General features: G+C 40.2%; 1 pseudogene; it reads left to right on the plus strand.

Moving 5' to 3' along the window:
* Positions 1-113: 113 nt before the first annotated feature.
* Positions 114-1,400, plus strand: LOC120568959 (annotated as a pseudogene).
* Positions 1,401-7,710: the final 6,310 nt, after the last annotated feature.

A 7,710-nucleotide genomic window follows, 5' to 3' on the forward strand; every position in this document is an offset into this window, starting at 1 on the left:
AACAGAGACTGAGAGGGAGAAAGGGAGGGGTGGAGACAAGGGTAGAAAGAGAGAAATCATTTGTACGACAGAGTCTGAAGCAGAGAGCTGAGGCCTCTCTCATCCTCCCACTGATGATGGAGACACAGGACGGAGCAGAGCTCTGCTTTCCACAACTCTTCAACACCTCCTGCAGGAAGCTGACACCTCCTTGGTTTGAAGTGATGCTCATTCACATTTTGCTCTACTCCATCTCTCTGCTCACTGTAGCTCTCAACCTGCTCGTCATCATCTCAGTCTCCCACCTCAGGTTAAGATTATTGTCTCAACAATTGAAGTTTTAGATGTATGAACCCTTTGTGTCAGTTTCAGTGTCCTGGTATTGTGCATGCTGGCTTGATGTCTCAATGTCATGTCTTAGTGGGATATTTAAAGGAGCTATTGATGATGTTATTATAATGTAACACCTGTTCTTTTCATACTATGATAATCAAACTGTCTGCTCAGAATAAGGCCTGTTTCTATGAAAGAACTAACATAAAATGTTTGTTTGTCATTAAGATATGAGGACTTGGTTTAATAATACTTTTCTCTTTCCCTCCAGCCAGCTCCACACACCCACCAACATCCTCCTCCTCTCTCTGGCTGTCTCAGACCTTCTAGTGGGCCTCGTGGTGATGCCGGGAGAAATACTCAGAAAAACATCCTGCTGGTTTCTTGGTGACTTTGTGTGTACTCTGTATAATTATGTTTCAAACATCATTTCCATATCCTCAATAGGTGACATCGTGCTCATATCAGTTGACCGTTAAGTTGCTATTTGTGACCCTCTGCATTACACCACCAGAATCACTGTGAATAGAGTTAAACTCTGTGTTTGTCTGTGTTGGCTCTATTCTGTTTCCTACAGCTTTCTCTTTGTAAAGGATGACCTGACTCAACCGGGGAGGTATAATTCCTGCTACGGAGAATGTGTGTTGGCCATTGACTATGTCATAGCAGCTGTTGATCTTGTTTTGAGCTTTGTTGTTCCTTTTACTGTCATCATAGCTCTGTATCTGAGAATATTTGCCGTGGCTGTGTCTCAGGCTCGTGCCATGCGCTCTCACATTACAGCTGTCATACTCCAGCTTTCAGAGACTCCAAAGGTAAAGAAATCAGAGCTGAAAGCAGCCAGGACTCTTGGTGTTCTTGTAGTTGTGTTTCTAATATGTTTCTGCCCATATTACTCTGTCTCTCTTGCAGGTGACAGCTTGGTCAATGCTTCATCTGCAACCTATTTTCTCTTTGTGTTGTATTGTAACTCTTGTCTAAACCCTGTGATCTATGCCTTGTTTTACCCCTGGTTTAGAAAATCAGTTAAACTCATTGTAACTCTTCTGATACTGCAGCCTGGCTCCTCTGACACCAAAATGCTGTAGAGAGGCTGTGGAGGGACTGAGATCAGACTTGTTCTAAGAATAAATTAATGAATATGTTCCTGCTGTTAAGTGAGTGAAATGTCAAATACAGAAGGTGAACATATTCTTTCCTGTCTTTAAGTCTAAATTGTGTATGAACAACAGATGAAAGGCCTGTGCTTCAGCTTTATCTTGTTGTGTATTTTTTCTCTCTGATGCTGCTGCATTTAAAGAAAGAGTCATAAACACCATATACTGTTTCTAGGTATATACAAGCTTTAAATTCACACATGTCTGACACATGTATGTCTTTTTTTTCCTTGGGAACCTTTCATGTGTATGTATGTTTCCAGTATAGAATAGTATAAAAATTCACTGTTGTGTTTCAGATAAAACTGTCAGTACATAAACATCATCTTCCCTTTCAGCTTAGGAACAAAAGTTGTTTTAATCATTTCAGTTTAGTGTCATTTATATTTGATCCCAGTATAAAATGTCTTGTCTTTATGACAGAATTATGTTTTATGTATATTAACGTAAAGCACTATGAAGTCCTATTAAAAAATAGATTATTTAAAAAGACAGGATTATCTAGTTAATCTGATCATTGCAGTCACATTTCCAGAGAAACATGTAATCATAGGACAGAGAAAGTTAAAGTTTCACAAATTATGTAAAGTGTAATTTAGCAATTTTAAATCAGTTTTATTACAAAGAGATCAGAATTATCGTCATTTATTTAATTTTACATAGCGTAGCATTTGTTGTACAGTTTCATATGATAAAAAACGGACATATTCACAATGTAATATTGTGTCTTTTTATCGATTTTTCACACTGATGTGAAATGACAAGAGACAATAATGACATGTTGAAAACTCCAGAACAAAAACAAAACTAGGTGTTTTATTAGCCTTCATACTCCTGGGCATCTGAGTGGGACTGCTGCATTCAAACCTGCCCAAAAGAACCGCACCAAGGGGGGAAACCAACCCTAGTGTGATTCAACCAAACTAAATGAGGCAGGTGTTAAAGCCTGAGTCCGTTTTTTGGTGGTCCACTTTTTGGTCCACTTGGATGACAGATTCCTGCAAAAAAACACCCTTAGTATAAGAGCCTATGCCATGCAACAATTATTGTTCAGTGTAGAGCTACATTATCTGAACACTTAAACTGCCGCAGTTATTCATGAAATGCTCTGCTGACTTGCCAGAAGATGGAGCTGTTGACTTGTATTTTGCAGGATAGTAATGGAGTAAAGTAGTTGAGATGACAAGGTGAAAAGTGATGTAGTCAAGTCAACCTTTGTCAAGTCCAAGACCAGCACTAGTCAAGACCGAGTCCAAATGAGAGACAGAAAAATAGAATGTTCTTCAAGACCACTTAGATACTTGTTCATAATGTATGTGATGTAAGAGACACTATATCTTTTATTTTAAGATAATCATTTTGCATTATTTTTTGTAATGATCCAAAAGCAAGCACAGTGTAACAACACTGTAGGATCAAATGAGGCTATAGACAGGTGTCACAGGTGTCCCTAAAAAATACAAACGTTCCCATTTTTTAAACTTATCACTTGTCTTGAAGAATCCATAGTACAAAGTGCTCAGTGACGATGGCCCTCATTTATCAACCTAACGTAGAAACCAGCGCAGATATGAGCGCAGAAATCATCTTACGACAGGCTTCACGTGTGATTCATGAAACGTTCGTATCACACCAATCAGAGTGTAAGGATAGCCGTACATTGATAAATGCAGCGGCTGGAAACCATCGTCATTTAAATATCACGCCCCAATATATTTTCGGTTTTGAGGCCTCACCCCTACAATTTACGACATGGCGAGACGTAATCCGGCTGAGAAGCGGAACTTTTCAGAGATGGAGATTGAAACCCTGATATCTCACGTTCATTTGCACTAACGGGTGTACTTTTTGGCAGCCTCAAAACTGTTATTAAAGGCTGTAGAAAGAATGCGGGATGAAAAGAGATCACTGATGCGTTCAACAGTGTTGCCGTAGTAAATCGGACTCCAGCTGAAGTTTAGCCTATTTAATTTAATTTGTAATATACAGGTTTCTATTGCAATATCTTAGGCCTACATGTAGGTGTAGCCTACTTATTTAAATAAACACACGGTAGCGGAGTTTATGCAGTGTCTTTTATTTTACTCGTGTTTTTTTTCATGAGTCAGAACGAGGCAACAGCTGAGGGAGAGCGTGTGTCCTCCGCCCTCCGTGCTGGACCACCACATCGACCCTGTCTTCTGACAGCAGAGGGGCTGGAAAAACAAGCCGAAATAACTCGGTCAATGGCAGAAATAAATCATTCACGACAGAGAAATGAAAACCTGAAGAATAAATAAAAATGTTGTGCATCGTCATGTTTCCTTTATTGAATATCATTGCCAAACATAACACTATAGGCTACCTTTTTAAAAGCGAGGAATAATGACTTCCGGTGTAATGGCGTAGGGACTAGTCGTGCTTGGTGACCGCTCTCCAATTTTGACAGTCTTTTCCACCATACACTCGAGACTGGTACATTCATTTGGGTGATTAAACACGCAATAGGTGGATCGTGAAAGGAAGAAGATGGTAATTCAACGAAAATGTCGAAAACTCGGGATAAAAACGCTTCGTCGTCCAAGGCTAGCCACGCAGAGCAGCAAGCTAATGCTAACCCAGCTGCAGATGGTGTTACAGCGAACGTCTTGCTACAAGCTATCGAATCACTCAGAACCGAACTGAAACAAGACAACACCAGAGTGAGACAGGATATTACTTCTTTACAGCAGGAACTAAGCGGCAAACTTGATACGATGGCGGAGGACTTGAGAGGTCTGACAGACCGAGTGGAAGAAGCGGAGTCCCGGGTGGGGCGTGTTGAGGACGTTACTTTAGATTTGGCCGTAGCGCTGGCGGAGAGCATGAAGCGACAAAAGGACTTTCAAGACATCTGGAGTCAAGATCCCGCAGAAACAACATCAGGATCTTTGGAGTTGACGAAGGAGAAAAGCCTGGATTTTACAGTAAGCCAATGCAGAGAAGCTAACAAAGGAGAAATATCATCTTTTCTTAGTTCTTGTGAGAACACGCGCTGCAGCATTCTGGATCAGCTGGAGAGTCTTAAGGGACTTATTTGAGCAACCTGACAGTAGGGAATTACAGTAATCCAGCCTGGAAGTAACGAATGCATGGACTAGTTTTTCAGCATCGTTTTGAGACAGGATATTCCTAATTTTGGCAATGTTACGAAGATGAAAGAAGGCTGTTCTTGAGGTTTGTTTTAGATGGGCGTTAAAGGATATATCCTGATCAAAAATAAATAAGTTCGGAGGTGTTTAGGGCCCAGCACAATAACTTCAGTTTTGTTAGTTTAACATCAGGAAGTTATAGGTCATCCATGATTTTATATCTTTAATGCACGCTTGAAGTTTAGCTAGCTGACTGGTTTCGTCTGGTTTGATTGACAAGTATTATTGGGTGTCATCTGCATAACAGTGAAAGTTAATTGAGTGTTTCCTAATAATATTACCAAGAGGAAGCATATATAAGGAGAATAGAATAGGTCCAAGCACTGAGCCTTGTGGAACGCCATGGCTAACTTTAGTGTACTTGGAGGATTTATCATTAACATTAACAAATTAAACCAGCTTAGAGCGATTCCTTTAATGCCAACTAAGTGTTCCAATCTCTGTAACAGGATTGTATGGTTAATAGTGTCAAATGCAGCACTAAGATCTAGTAAAACAAGAATGGAGACAAGTCCTTTGTCTGCAGCAGTTAGAAGGTCGTTAGTAATTTTCACCAGTGCCGTCTCTGTGCTATGATGCTTTCTAAATCCTGATTGAAAGTCATCAAATAAACTATTGCTATGTAGAAAATCACATAACTGATTAGCAACTACCTTCTCAAGGATCTTGGATAAAAAGGGAAGGTTAGATATAGGTCTATAGTTTGCTAAGACCTTAGGATCGAGGGTGGGTTTTTTCAGAAGAGGTTTTATCAATGCTACTTTAAATGACTGCGGTACATAACCTGTTAATAAGGACATACTGATCATATCTAGTAATGAAGTGTTAACCATGGGTAACGCTTCTTTGAGTAGCCTCGTTGGGATAGGCTTAACTGAAGATACCTTTAGAATTAATTGTTGAAGGTCTATAGGATAAAAGCAATCTAAAAATATGTCGGGACTAGTCGTTCTTTCTAGCGGTCCTGTGTTTAAAGGTGAACCGTTAGAAGTTGAGGGCAAAAGTTGATGGATTTTATCTCTAATTGTTATAATTTTATCATTAAAGAAGCTCATGAAGTCATCACTACTCAGAGCTAGAGGAATAGATGGCTCAGTAGAGCTGTGAATCTCTGTCAGCCTGGCTACAGTGCTGAAAAGAAACCTTGGGTTGTTCTTATTTTCTTCTATTAGTGATGAGTAATAGTCTGATCTGGCCTTTCGCGAGATTTGTTTTAATTTGAGAGTTTGGGAGTTATACCAAGGTGCTAATTTCCTTTGCTTCATCATCTTCTTTTTGAGGGGAGCAACAGAGTCTAAAGTCATCCGTAGGCAGGTAATAGCACCGTCTACAAATGTATCAATTTGGGAGGGACTGAGGTTAACATAAAGGTCTTCTGTTATGTTAAGGCATGACATAGAGTCAAATGCTGTTGGACTATCTTCCTTAAATTTAGCTATAGCACTGTCAGGCATCTAGTGTAGAAGTTTTTATCTAATTTAGTATAGTCAGGTATTAAGAATTCGAACGTAATTAAAAAATGATCTGATAATACCGAATTCTGCGGAAATATTATTAAATCCTCAATTTCAATACCATATGCCAGCACAAGGTCGAGGGTGTGGTTAAAACAGTGCGTCGCCTTGACTGAAACCGATTGAATCTAACAATGAGTTGAAAGCAGTACTAAGGCTATCATTGTCAACGTCCACATGGATATTAAAATCACCTACAATAAGTACTTTGTCTGATTTAAGGACTAAACATGATAAAAACTCTGAGAATTCAGATAACAATTCAGAATACGGACCTGGAGCCCTGTAAATAACAACGAATATAACTGGCTGTAATGTTTTCCATTTTGGATGTTGAAGATTAAGAACAAGACTTTCAAACGAGTTATAATTTAGTTTTGGTTTAGGATTAATTAACAGGCTTGAATCAATGATGGCTGCAACTCCCCCTCCTCGGCCTGAGCCTTTAGGAATTTGAGTATTAATATGACTGGGACTAACATATTCTTCATGGCCCAGCCAGGTTTCAGTAAGACAAAATTAATCAATTTTATTATCTGATATCAAGTCGTTTACCAATACTGCTTTAGAAGACAGAGATCTAATATTTAATAGTCCACATCTAATTTTCCTATTTTGTTCTATCGTTGCAGTCGTTTTAATTCCAATTAGGTTGTTGAGTATAGCGCATCTTTTGTTTACCTTTGATTTAACCGATCTGAGTCGGGGGACAGACACCGTGCTAGACTATGAGTGGGCGACTGCTCCAACGGAAGCACAGAGGGGCACGTAGCACTGCACCTCTGATTACTAATATCAAACTTGGGTTGTCATGGTTTATGACCGATAATAGACTTGGTCAGATTTTTTTATATGAGAGCGGCTCCGTCCCAGGTGGGATGAATGCCGTCTCTCTCAATCAGACCAGGCTTTCCCCAGAACGCCCCTCAGTTATTTACATAGCCCACATCATCAGCTGGGCACCACCCCGACAACCAGCGGTTGAAGGATGACATGCGGCTGTACATTTCGGGGTGGCTGTGGCTAACAGTGTATGAATGTGTGTGAATGGTGAATGGTTCCTGTACTATGTTAAAGCCCTCTGAGTAGTTGTTAAGACTAGAAAAGCGCTAAATAAAAACAGTCCATTTATATTTCATCGCTGGTCAGGTTTGGCAGAGGTCCAGAGAAAACTACAGAGTCCGACATTGTCTTTGCGTATGCACAAAGTGACTCAACATTAATTTTAATGATCTCCGATTTACGACCATTACCACCTACGTGAAGTATGATCTTACTGTATTTACGGTTCTTTTTAGCCAGCAGCTTTAGATGGGATTTTATATCGCCCGCTCTAGCCCCGGGGACACATATGACCGTAGGTGCTGTAGCTGCTGGGGCCGCCGGCTTCACATATCGCAGTATAGAGCTCCCAATAACCAGAATTGGCTTATCACCGGATGTATCACTGAGTAGGGAGAAACTGTTAGAGAGGCGAAGATGCTCCGGTTTAGAGCGACCGTCATCATGTGCACTCCCTGGTTTAGATCTAACGCTACGCTTCCCTCCGCTACGCCT

This window comes from Perca fluviatilis, chromosome 11 (genome assembly GCF_010015445.1).
Source record: "Perca fluviatilis chromosome 11, GENO_Pfluv_1.0, whole genome shotgun sequence".
Taxonomy (NCBI): Eukaryota; Metazoa; Chordata; class Actinopteri; order Perciformes; family Percidae; genus Perca; species Perca fluviatilis.